At 44.0% G+C, this 11133-nt stretch overlaps 1 long non-coding RNA gene across 1 annotated transcript; it reads right to left on the bottom strand.

Moving 5' to 3' along the window:
• Positions 1-2487: 2487 nt before the first annotated feature.
• On the bottom strand, positions 2488-7743 carry LOC142838886 (uncharacterized). The gene is made up of 3 exons (XR_012908647.1): positions 7434-7743; positions 6906-6961; positions 2488-3101 (listed from the first exon to the last, which is right to left on the bottom strand). It is a non-coding gene; the product is annotated as an uncharacterized LOC142838886 (long non-coding RNA).
• Between the last annotated feature and the right edge of the window lie 3390 nt (positions 7744-11133).

Here is an 11133-nt window from a genome sequence, read left to right as displayed (position 1 = left end):
ATGTCTTTTCCCATAATGCATCCTGAATTCCATTATATACACACCTAATAATGTATAGAGATAAGATGGCAGGTGAGGGATTTTGCCTAAAAGTTCACACGGGGACACAGTTTTTGCACATGCACCAAAAACCAAATCAGCCTGGATTGGCCCCCTATTCTCGGACCCTTGCCCACCCAGAGTGTGAATGGATAGAATCTAAGTTTGGTAGTCTCTAAAGGGAAGAGAAACATATTCCAATGTTCAGAGAAAGGTGTGGATGCAGCTTGGTGCATGTAGTGGTTCTGGCCTGCAAACGGATTGCTAGGTGCGCTGTGGAGAAAGAGGTGTCAAGATAAGAATCCTAGGTTGCCATGTGCAGCATCAGAAGAGAGCTGGGTGTACAGCCCAAGCCAGGTGGAGTCCCAGATTGCTAAACTATTTCCTACGCTGCCTCAGAGTAATTCCAAAAGTGTTGCAGTGGCATTACGGACATGTTGTTATTCCAAATAACAAAATCTGAAAATAAACTACGTCCCAGTTGGGGAAGAATATAGGCACAATGGAAGTATTCTTTGTGATGTTAGCTTCCAACTCAAAATGAAAAATTATACAGAGAAAACCTGTGACCTTGAAATAGTCTGTGACAAGGTCATGTGAGAATGTGCTGATATTAAATTGCACGTACAATGTTTATAACTGTGCCATGGAAGGACTATTATTTATAGAGATAGGGAAGTGTGCCCAAATTCTGACAGTAATAAAAAAGAAATAATTTATGAACAATATTTCCTATTTTGTGCATTTTCTACTATACTTTTCTACATGCAAGGCAAGTACTCAATTCCCCACTTATTAGTCTCCCTCAATTTCCTTTTTTTTTTTTTGTTTTTTGTTTTTTGTTTTACCGAGACAGGGTTTCTCTGTGGAACAGCCCTGGCTGTCCTGGAACTCACTTTGTAGACCAGGCTGGCCTCTAACTCACTGAGATCTGCCTGCCTCTGCCTCCCAACTCCCTTAATTTTTTAAGGTAGAGTCTCATGAAGCTCAGGCTGGCTTTGAACTTGCTATGTAGCTGGAGCTGGCCTTGAACTCATAATGTCCCTGCTTTTACCTACCAAGTGTTGGAATTGAAGATGTAAGGTATTATTATTATTATTATGAGCTCTGTATAATTGTACGTTGAATAACATGTAATTGTAAAAGAAATTTTAGTGCTTGCTAGTGTTTGCTTTGCCAGGGTCCCGGCCTCAGTCAGCTTCAGTTATGACAAGAGAGCCATCCAGACAGTTCTTAGGAGGGAAAAGTTAGAGACAGCCATACTGAAACCAACAAACAAAGTGTGTATCCGAAAAGAGTATTAAATTCTTAATTTTACACACATCAGAGACGATTATTTGCAAGCCTCGGGATTAATAACCAGTGAACTAGAAGGTTAGAAGAATTCCTAACCCAGTTAGAAATCCGAATCTCATGAGGACTTTCCTGGGACGGACTGAGTGGCCCTAGCTGTGCCTGACCCCACGCCGAGCCTGCACCTGCGTGAGAAAGGAAGGGAGGAGAACCATGGAAGAGCTTTGACCTATTGTATTCCGGATATTCGTCAATGGTTAGTTCTCTTGAAGACTTCAAGGCAAGCCTGTGAGCAGCCTTCTTGTACCTGCTGGAAAACCCGAAGATCAGAAGAATTAATTGCAACCAGGAAACAACGGACTTGGAGGTGACAACTTGAACTCAGGACTTCATGAGTACAAAGTTTTCCGTGGTGGCTCCCGACAACCGAAGCCCTTGTTGAGACAGCTGGTGGCAACGATTCAGATTATGAAAGACCACAGGCAAGGTACAGGTACCTCTTGGAGGCTGGCTCCTGTCACGAGCGCCATGGGCCACTCCTACTGTGTCTTGTACCTTTGGGAAGAGAAGGTCCACTGTCCCTGATTCACTTTGGAAAGTCGTAATCTTAAGAGTCAGAATTTATGGCCACCACCCGAATATTATCTGGCCTGTGTCACGTGGAAAGTATCTGGCCTGAGGATACAAACAGGGCCATTATCTAGCCTAGCTTAAGCATAAACCCTGGACGAATCATACTTGAAATTCCTTTGCTACCCAGGGTCCTGTGGACAGAGCTGGATACCAGCACACAGGCCCCACGCTGTAGAATGGATCGCCGATGGCTAAGAACTAAGAGAGAATTCTCCCTGTCATGTTGCCCCTTCTTCCCTTACAGTAAGTCTATGCTTATGTCCTGATTTTCCAATAGTTAGCAGACCCTGGAAATTAGAAGTTATCCTCACCCAAATCGAAATTGAAATGGACTCACATGATTGATTTTGCCAAAATACGCCGTCACGATAACGTTGCCCATTTGCTGTCCGATAAACAATTTTTAGAATAGTTTTGATTTCTAGAAAAATTATGAAGCTGATAAGATGTTCACAGAGGACACACTCTCCACTGTTTTATTTATTTATTTATTTATTTGTTTGTTTGTTTGTTTTTGGGTTTTTCGAGACAGGGTTTCTCTGTAGCTTTGAAGCCTGTCCTGGAACTAGCTCTTGTAGCCCAGGCTGGCCTCGAACTCACAGGGATCCGCCTGCCTCTGTCTCTGAGTGCTGGGATTAAAGGCGTGCGCCACCACCGCCTGGCTTCCACTGTTATTAATATTATTAATATTTTGCCTGAGAGCATACAGTTGCTACCTCTTGAGGAAACAGAACGGACAGCACACCCTTGACCCAGACTTCCATGGTTTGTTTTCCTAATGTCCTTCTGGGATCCCATCCAGGTTCCTTGCTGCACTGACTTGCAAGGCTTCTTCAGGGTTGTGACAGTTTTTCAGGCTCCCCTATTTATTCTGAGTGACTCGCAGAACACTGGTGAAGTTTGCATGAAGGAAGTTTTCCTGTACGGGCTCCGAGGGTCTTGGGTTTTTGAAAGGGAACCTCAAAGGTGAAGTACCCTTCTCATCGCCCCATACCAAGCATTCATGACTGATTGTTGTTGATTTAAGACTTATTTTTAAAGAAAAATAAATCACGTGGAAAGCCACCCCGAGACAGAAGTGGCTCTGCATAGTCTCTAAATCGATTGTTCTGGCATAGATGGATTGGCAAGCTGTCCTGACACAAACACATCAGGAGACGGTGCTTAGTCCAGATCCGGTTATAAGGTTTATGCAAAGTCACTTACAGGAAACAGCGTTCCAAGCCGGGCGGTGGTGGCGCATGGCTTTAATCCCAGTGCTCGGGAGGCAGAGGCAGGCGGATCTCTGTGAGTTCGAGACCAGCCTGGTCTTCCAAGACAGGCTCCAAAGCTACTGAGAAACCCTGTCTCGAAAAACTGAAAAAAAAAAAAAAAAAAAAAAAAAAACAAAACCAAAAACCCACAGTTCCTTAGCAGAAAAGATGGTCTTAAAATATAGAACATAGCTAGGGTGCTGTATATGGAGCGCTTGGAAGCACGGAGAGTCAGCGCATGCTCAGTTCATTACACAACACCAGCTGTGCAACCCTGCTGTTCAACCTACAGGCCTACAATCCCAGAAGACAACATTAGCAGCGAACTAGACTTCCACATTCCCTGCCTCCCTTGAATTCATAATATTTCCAAATGGCTGGAGCGCTCCTAAGAGCCCGCACCATTCTTTACCTTGTAGGGAAAGAAAACACTGGCAGAGTGGCTGGCTCGTTTGTTACATAAGAGCGCCGGCTTCGTTTCAGTGATTTAACCCTGATTAAATTTAGCTGTCAGCCTTTAAAAGTTCTCAGAGCCGCGTTCCAGCCTAGACAGGGAAGCGACATGCTGGCACCCCTTTCCTCCTACCTTTGTGCAAATGCTGTTTTCAAGCAGCTAGCCAGACGTCAGTCAGAGAGCAGACCTTTGCCAAGCTCCAGGTGCCCGGTTTGAATGGCTCTTCCCACCCTTGCAGCCCGGCCTGGCTGCGAAGGTGTTGGAGGCTCCCTGAGTACCGACTGGGCTTGCATCCTTTAGTTGAAACTGCTTCTTTGCTTTTGGGGCTTTTGTTTGGTAATTTATTTTTGTGTTTAAATTTGGCAAGTGGGGCTCTTTCTACTTTATTTTATTTTTTGCTTTTTACCCAAACTCTCCAACTCTTCCTGTTTTGGCATCTTGCCCCTCTCTCCAGCCCCAGGATTTTAACTGAACAATCAAGGTTAGGCAGGAGGACAGGAACAGCTGTTTCCCGTAATGAGGGTCTTTTTATGCACTTCCTGTTGCTTTCCTGTGGAGAGGAGACAGTTGCCCGGCATCCTTCCCCTAGGCTGAGCAGGCTTGTGTGTGTGTGTGTGTGTGTGTGTGTGTGTGTGTGTGTGTGTGTGTGTGTGTGTAGCCAGCGGAGTCCCACAGACCTATACACCCATTCTGATGTGTTCTCTTAATAACTCATCTCATGCGTTCTCTGGGAACTCACTATCCAGAAAATGAAGTGGGAGGAGCCAAAGATCTAACTCCGAGTCCCTGAAGTGGAATTATAGATATCGCTGATGGCTCTGGCCGGAGTATAAACCGTTGTTTTGTAATCAGGTCCATATGCTCTAGGCTTGATTGATTATCGGGGTCCATCTCAGATGTTCTGCGATCACCAACCACTTTGATCCCCTTCTTCCTAGTCGGCATACCCAGCTGTATAAATAATATTAGTCCAAGCACAACTTCCTGAACAAATGGTAAAAAGGAAAAAAAAAAGTTGATAATGTTCTATGTTTCCAGAGGCACAGGTGCTTCAGATCAGTGGGGCTAATCTTGTGGAAACAGCCGACGCTAAGCCTTTTCCCGAGACAGAAAGCTTTTGTGTTCACAGGTTCAGATTCGGGAAGAAAGTGGAATTTTCTTGGAGCTAAAAATGTTTCCTTTAGAGTTAATAGATTGCTAGCATTCTGTGTGGTTTTTTTTTTGAGTCATTAAAACAAATAAAAGAAAAGCCATCAAAATAAAAGTATTAAAATCTGAACTATTATGATTATTGTATTATAGCAACTAACTTCCTGCTTATGAGTTTTTTAAAGATGACTCCCATGAAAGCTTGAGACAAATACATAATTATAAAACCATCCTTCTCCATGGCTACTTTTACCAAGTGACCCACATGGAGACTCCTAGAAAATGACCTGGCTTGGGTCCCTTAAAAATGTTTCTTAGGAGCCAGGTCGTGGTAGCACACGCCTTTAAACCCAGCACTCAGGAGGCAGAGGCAGGCGGCTCTCTGTGAGTTCAAGGCCAGTATGGTCTACAGAGCTAGTTTCAGGACAGCCTAGACTACAAAAAGAAACCCCGTCTTGGAAAAACAAAACAAAACAAAACCCCCAAAAACCAAGCAAACAAAAAGTCTCATGACTTAAGTAGAGAACCTCATAGCTGAAGAAATACAAGGGTTATCAGGATTCCACCCTACATGGTGTGGATATTTCTATTAAAACTCAAAAGATATTCCTTTGTAAACTTCTAAGCAAACACCAAAAGATCTATTCTAGCCTTTTTCCAGTTGAGAGGTAATGTTCTAGCTTGTCTGATTCTGGTCATGGGGGTAAAGTCTGGTGCTTTAAGCTGGGACTCTGATCTTTGTCATCTAAATAGGGAGCTGAACTAGGATCTAACTCTATCTGTGCCTTCAATAAACTAACAATAACACTATTATAATAGTACAGGTAACAAAAAAAAAGAGAATTCTAGATGGCCCTGGCTATACTACTGTGTTGGCTAGCTATGTTGGCACAAACTTATTAACCATTTAGACCCTTGATTTTGTCATCTATAGAATGGTTATGGCAATAGAACTATATGTATATGAGAAGGCCGGATAAATGATTGGATGAGGTTCCCCCCCCCATGAAACATTGATCATACTGCCTGATTTTGTAATGTATGTGAGAAAAACATTACCTTCTGTTTGCCAAGGAAACATTTTTGTAAATTATTTATGTAATTTCCATCCTGATCTCACCAACTCGATCAATTTTATAAAGATGAATTAATCAAGAAAGTGGGTATGGAACATGGAGAATCTCTTTAAATTCTTATAGGCTGATGTAATGACTATGTTATCAATATCCCTGCTTCAAATGTTTTTATGGAAAATAGTTAGATATATATGTCCTCTTTGGCTTGCTTCCCATGACAACCCATGGATGAACAGATACACTGAAAACATGGTTCCCCCAAAATATTTGACCAACAAAGAATAGTTTCTGATAAGCCGTAAAAGCCAAGTACAGGTATGTGCGTTCAATAGGGATTGTGTGATATTGGGAAGGGATACTCTGAGTCCAAGTCAGAATATAATGGCTAACCCCACGTGAACTGAGCCCACAGCATCAAAGTACTTTGTTAATGATGAAACAGATGGAGGCAAGATAAAGGGGCAGTCATGAGGGCCATGTGTTGGCCAGGAAAAGGGAAGGCTCAGCTTCTACTCCCATCTGAAGTAACTGGCTGCACCTGAGGAGGTTATTTGGGCCTTCGTTCCTGATCTGCAACATCAGGAAAATTCCTGGCCAGGGCTTCTCCCAAAACCAAGTCATATGACAGCCAGAAAGGATGCCATATCATCATAGAACATTCCACAAATACAAGGGATGATGACAAGGTCCCCAGCTGGAAGGGCAAGGCAACCCTGAAGTAAGCCCGTGGAAAGAAATGCCTCCTTGGTAGAATTCTTACCCCTTTGCATTTCTTTGAAATCAGCAATTTCCATTCTTAAAATTTCCTTGACTTCAGATGATGTCATATACCAACTGCTAATTTGCACAAGCACCCATTTCCACTTGGAAAGACATCCCAAACCCCAACCATTCTAGACTCATTTTCTCCCTGTGGGTTAAGAAGCTCTGTGGCCATCCTGTTTGCTTCTGCCTCCCTCCCCTGGAACAGAAAGCCAAATAGGCAAGGACGTCACCTGCTTAACTCACCAGCATGCCTCACACAGGATATGGTGTGGGGCCTTTAGTGGGTCCTCAGTAAGTGCCTGTTGAATGAAGGAACATGCAGATGTCACTTCACCAACAGGACGCCATCTGGTACCCAGAGCAAAGATGAAGTAGGGAGGGAGGGAAGATGGAGAAAGGAAGGATGGAGAGAGGAAGGGAGGGAAGAAGAGAAGCAGGCAGCAGGAGAGGGGGGGAGAAGAGAGAGGGGGAGGGAGGGAAAGAGGGAGAGAGGGAAGAAGGGGAAGAGAGGGAGAGAGAGAGAGAGAAGAGAAGAGAAGAGAAGAGAAGAGAAGAGAAGAGAAGAGAAGAGAAAACATTTGGACGCATTAGAAAGAACCTTGGCAAATGTTTCAGAGGTACCTCTAAGTGCTCCATTTTCTCCTATCACTATTTTCTAAGTTCTAGAGAAAGAAAGCTGGTTATTACTGAAGGAAGGATCTTTCCTCATACCAACGCTTAAAATAACCCCCGAAAATCAGTAACAGTTATAGGAATACAAAGGGTTATGACCTTGAAGCGCTGCTTAAGATAACCACCCGTCTGGCCCTCTCGGAGAAGCGGTGGATTTCCTGTGCAAAGAAATGGAAGAATAAAGATCTCCAAAGTGCAGGCTTCTGATGGAAAGCAACCCCACGCAGTGATTTTTCAAAATGCAGGTTGGTCTGACTCCAGTGGCCGCTCCTCCGTCATCGCCTGTCATGTAATTACTATGGGACTTGGTTATTATCTAAGACTGAATGAAACCGGCCCCCAGATGAGCGCCACTGGCCTTGCCACAGAATCTCTAAGGGCGCGTGATTGGCAGAACCAGGGAACCTGGCGGCTGTGATCAAGTCAACTCCAGGAAATTTGGCTCCATGGTCTTTTTTTTTTTGTTCAGCCCCAGGCTTGTGCTGCTGTTATTCTGTTAGGGAGACTGCAAAGTCAATGTTTGAGAGATGAATGGCGTGGAAAAAGTTGACCTTGGTGGCTTGGTAAATATTTGACCCAATGACTCCACCTCCCACCCCCAGCGTTTAACCTTTAGTCTCACATGTTGGAGCCTGAAGCATGTGAGGGGCAATTTTGGTCAGACTCCTAGGACGTGAGCAGCAAGCAGAAGCTGGCATAGGCTATGTTAAGCAAACAAACAAGCGGGCTGGAAGAATCTAGAATAGCTCTCAGTAAAGTAGGAGAAGTGAAAGAGTCTGGTTTCTCAAAACGACAACAGCAGCAAAAAAGAAAAAAGAAATCTAAGAAAAGCTAGGAATTCAGCTTTGGGGAGTCACAGTTTCCTGTGTCCTGAGACTACAGTGAATTACTGGAGCCATTCTGTTTCTGTGTCACTTCTGGGGACACTGGCATTCTAGGTCAAGAGAGACTGATCGGCATCGCTTCAGCCAGGTGCCCACCTTCACTTTGTTCAGGATGGGGGGGAGTTACTGTGATCTTTTCTTTAAAGGAAATGTGGGTCCCTTGTAGAAAAGTCAAACGGCACTACACATATCCTGTTGCGAGACAGCAGCTTCCTTAGTGGGAAGAGATTTGCCGCTGTGCTAGTGAGGTGCATAGAAGTTGCCCTAACCGTGGTCAGCTCCACGTGGCCAGTTCAGCTTCATTGCTTCTCTTTCTTTCAAACTCTGAATCAATATGCTGGACATCTCCACACTGGGCTAGTATAGGCTCCCTCTCCCCAGAAGCAAGCAGGGGTACGTATGCACCCTAAGATGTTAGGGAAGGGGAGATGGCTAAAAAGGAGCGACATTGGCTGCCAGCCTGGTAGATACCCTGACTCTGTTTGCTTGTTTGATTTTACATCCCAACCGGAAGTTTCCCCTCCCTTCCCTCTTCCCAGTTCCTCCCCATTCACCTTCCCCCACCTTCTGCCCCATCTATTCCTCTACAGCTTCCCTTCAGATACAGGCAGGCCTCCCGTGGATAGGAAGCCGTACTGGCCTACCAAGTTGCAGTGAGACTAGGCACCTCCTCTTCTGTTAAGGCTGGATGAGGCACCCCAATAGGAGGAAAGGGTCCCAAAAGCAGGTGACAAAGTGAGAGACAGCCTGCTGTCACTGTTAGGAGTCCCACAAGAGGACCAAGCTACCAAACTCTCACGTATATGCAGAGGGCTCTCTGTCAGATCCACGCAGGCTCCCTGGCTGTCTTTCATTCTGTTGTGACAGCTTAGAGACTAGCCAAAACGAAATATTCTCTTACAATTGTAAGGGGGACTTTTCTTTCCCACCCACCAGCTCCCAAATAACCAACATGGAGACCCAATAGTAATTTTAAATGCTCGGCCAATAGCTCAGGTTTATTACTAACTAGCTCTTACGACTGAAATTAACTCATTTATATTAATCTACATTCTCCCACATCACGTTATCTCTCTTTCATCTTGTACCTCCTGTTTCCTCTTGTCTCACTGGTGACTCCTCTGACTCCGCCCTTCTTCTTCCGGGTGTCCTTAGTCTGGTTCTGCCCCCTAACCTTATCCTGTTCAGCTATTGGCCAGTCAGCTTCTTTATTAAACCAATCACAGCGTAATTTACACAGCGTTCCTAGGGGTTATTCCACAGAATCTGGTGATGTTGATTCATTCTTTTTTTCAATGAGCCATTTGTACATGTCTATCAGGGAGCGGGCATACAACGACGAATAAGGTATCATTTTATGAATGCTTAGTACTTTCTTCAAGGACTTTCACATCTATTGAAGAAGACAGATTCAGAAGCTCTTAGGACAAGTGAAAATATATTGTGTACTGCACTAAATGCCTCTTCTATAATCAGCCTATTGTGGGCACATACTGATGGATAACTCAGTAACCATCTGACCTTGATTTCCGGTGTGAAATCTGGTGAGATGGTTAAACACAGGCACCCTCAGTACTCCTTTCTCAACAAGTAGCCCCCCTGACTTTTTTTTTGCTTTTGTATTTTCCAGACAAGGTTTCTCTGTGTAGCCCTGGCCATTTAGAACTCACCCTGTAGACCAGGCTGGTCTTGAATTCACAGATCCACCTGCCTCTGCCTTCATCCTAAGAGTGTACAGCAACACCATCAGTAAATTTCTGATGAAATAGAAAAGACCCCCTTGGTGGGGTATTATTGTTACTGACATAAGATGGAAAGTAAGTTAGGTTAGTAGAACAAACCCAGGCAAATCTGGTAAAACATTGAACGCATCAGCTGGAGAGATGGAGCACTCAGGGCAGATGCCAGAAAAATACAGGGCAGAGTCAGAAAAAATAGGCATAGCTGGTCTTAGTGATTTCTGGACACAGATGTGAGATGTAAGATGCAGAATTTTTCAGAGAAACAAAATAAAGCATCTCCCTTGACTTTCTTTCTGTTCACCTAGACTGTGTATTCTGACTTAGCATTGGTTTGGACAGAATTTTCTTTATAAAAAAGTTTTTAATTAATTCTTTTTTTTTAGAGTTTCATACATGTGCAATCTATTTACATCACCCCCTTCAATTTCTCCCTTCCACTCAGTGTTAAATTCACGACACCTTTTCATTATTGTTACATATATATTTTTATATCTATGTGGGTATGTTTGTATGCTTTTGTGTCCATTTAGTGTTGCTTGTACGTATACATGTTTAGGATAACCACATGGGGTTAGATAACCTGTCTAGGGGCTCTACCTAGATAAAACTGATTCTCCGTATTTCAGCAGCCATTAATTGCATGTAGCTCTTCATCTAGAGATGTGTCTTTATGAGATTTCTTTCCCATCCACATTGGCATGCTAACTTGTGTTGTCTTTGTGCTGATCCTGTTTAGGTGACCATATCGTTACGATTTCATGACTGTAACTTCCTGGTCATATAGAGCAAGACATTTTCTCACAGCAGACCTCCTGGTCCTCTGTCACCATCTTTTCTCTCCCTCTGCCTTGAGTGTTGGGCATAGGAGTTGTCTTGTAGATGCATTTGTTGGGCTTGGAACACATGGTCCGTTGTTCGCCTCATTTCTACCGTTTTCTGTAATGATCTCTGTCTGCTGCAAAACAAAGCTTCTTTGATGCGGGGTGAGAGCTTCACCTTGCTATGGATATAAGGGTAAGTGTTTAGGATGCACTTAGAAGCTATATTGGTCTAGGAAAGTGGCGGTAGTAGGCGCCTCCCTTTTAGGGCACGTGACCTTACCAGTAGTTGGGTAGGTTTACAGTCGTAAGCATGAGTTCCCTCCTGTTCAGTAGACCTTAAACCCAGTTAGTG

This window comes from Microtus pennsylvanicus, chromosome 20, assembly GCF_037038515.1.
Source record: "Microtus pennsylvanicus isolate mMicPen1 chromosome 20, mMicPen1.hap1, whole genome shotgun sequence".
Taxonomy (NCBI): Eukaryota; Metazoa; Chordata; class Mammalia; order Rodentia; family Cricetidae; genus Microtus; species Microtus pennsylvanicus.
The sequence above is the reverse complement of the archived record's forward strand: the minus strand, read 5'-3'. Positions and strand labels throughout refer to the sequence as shown.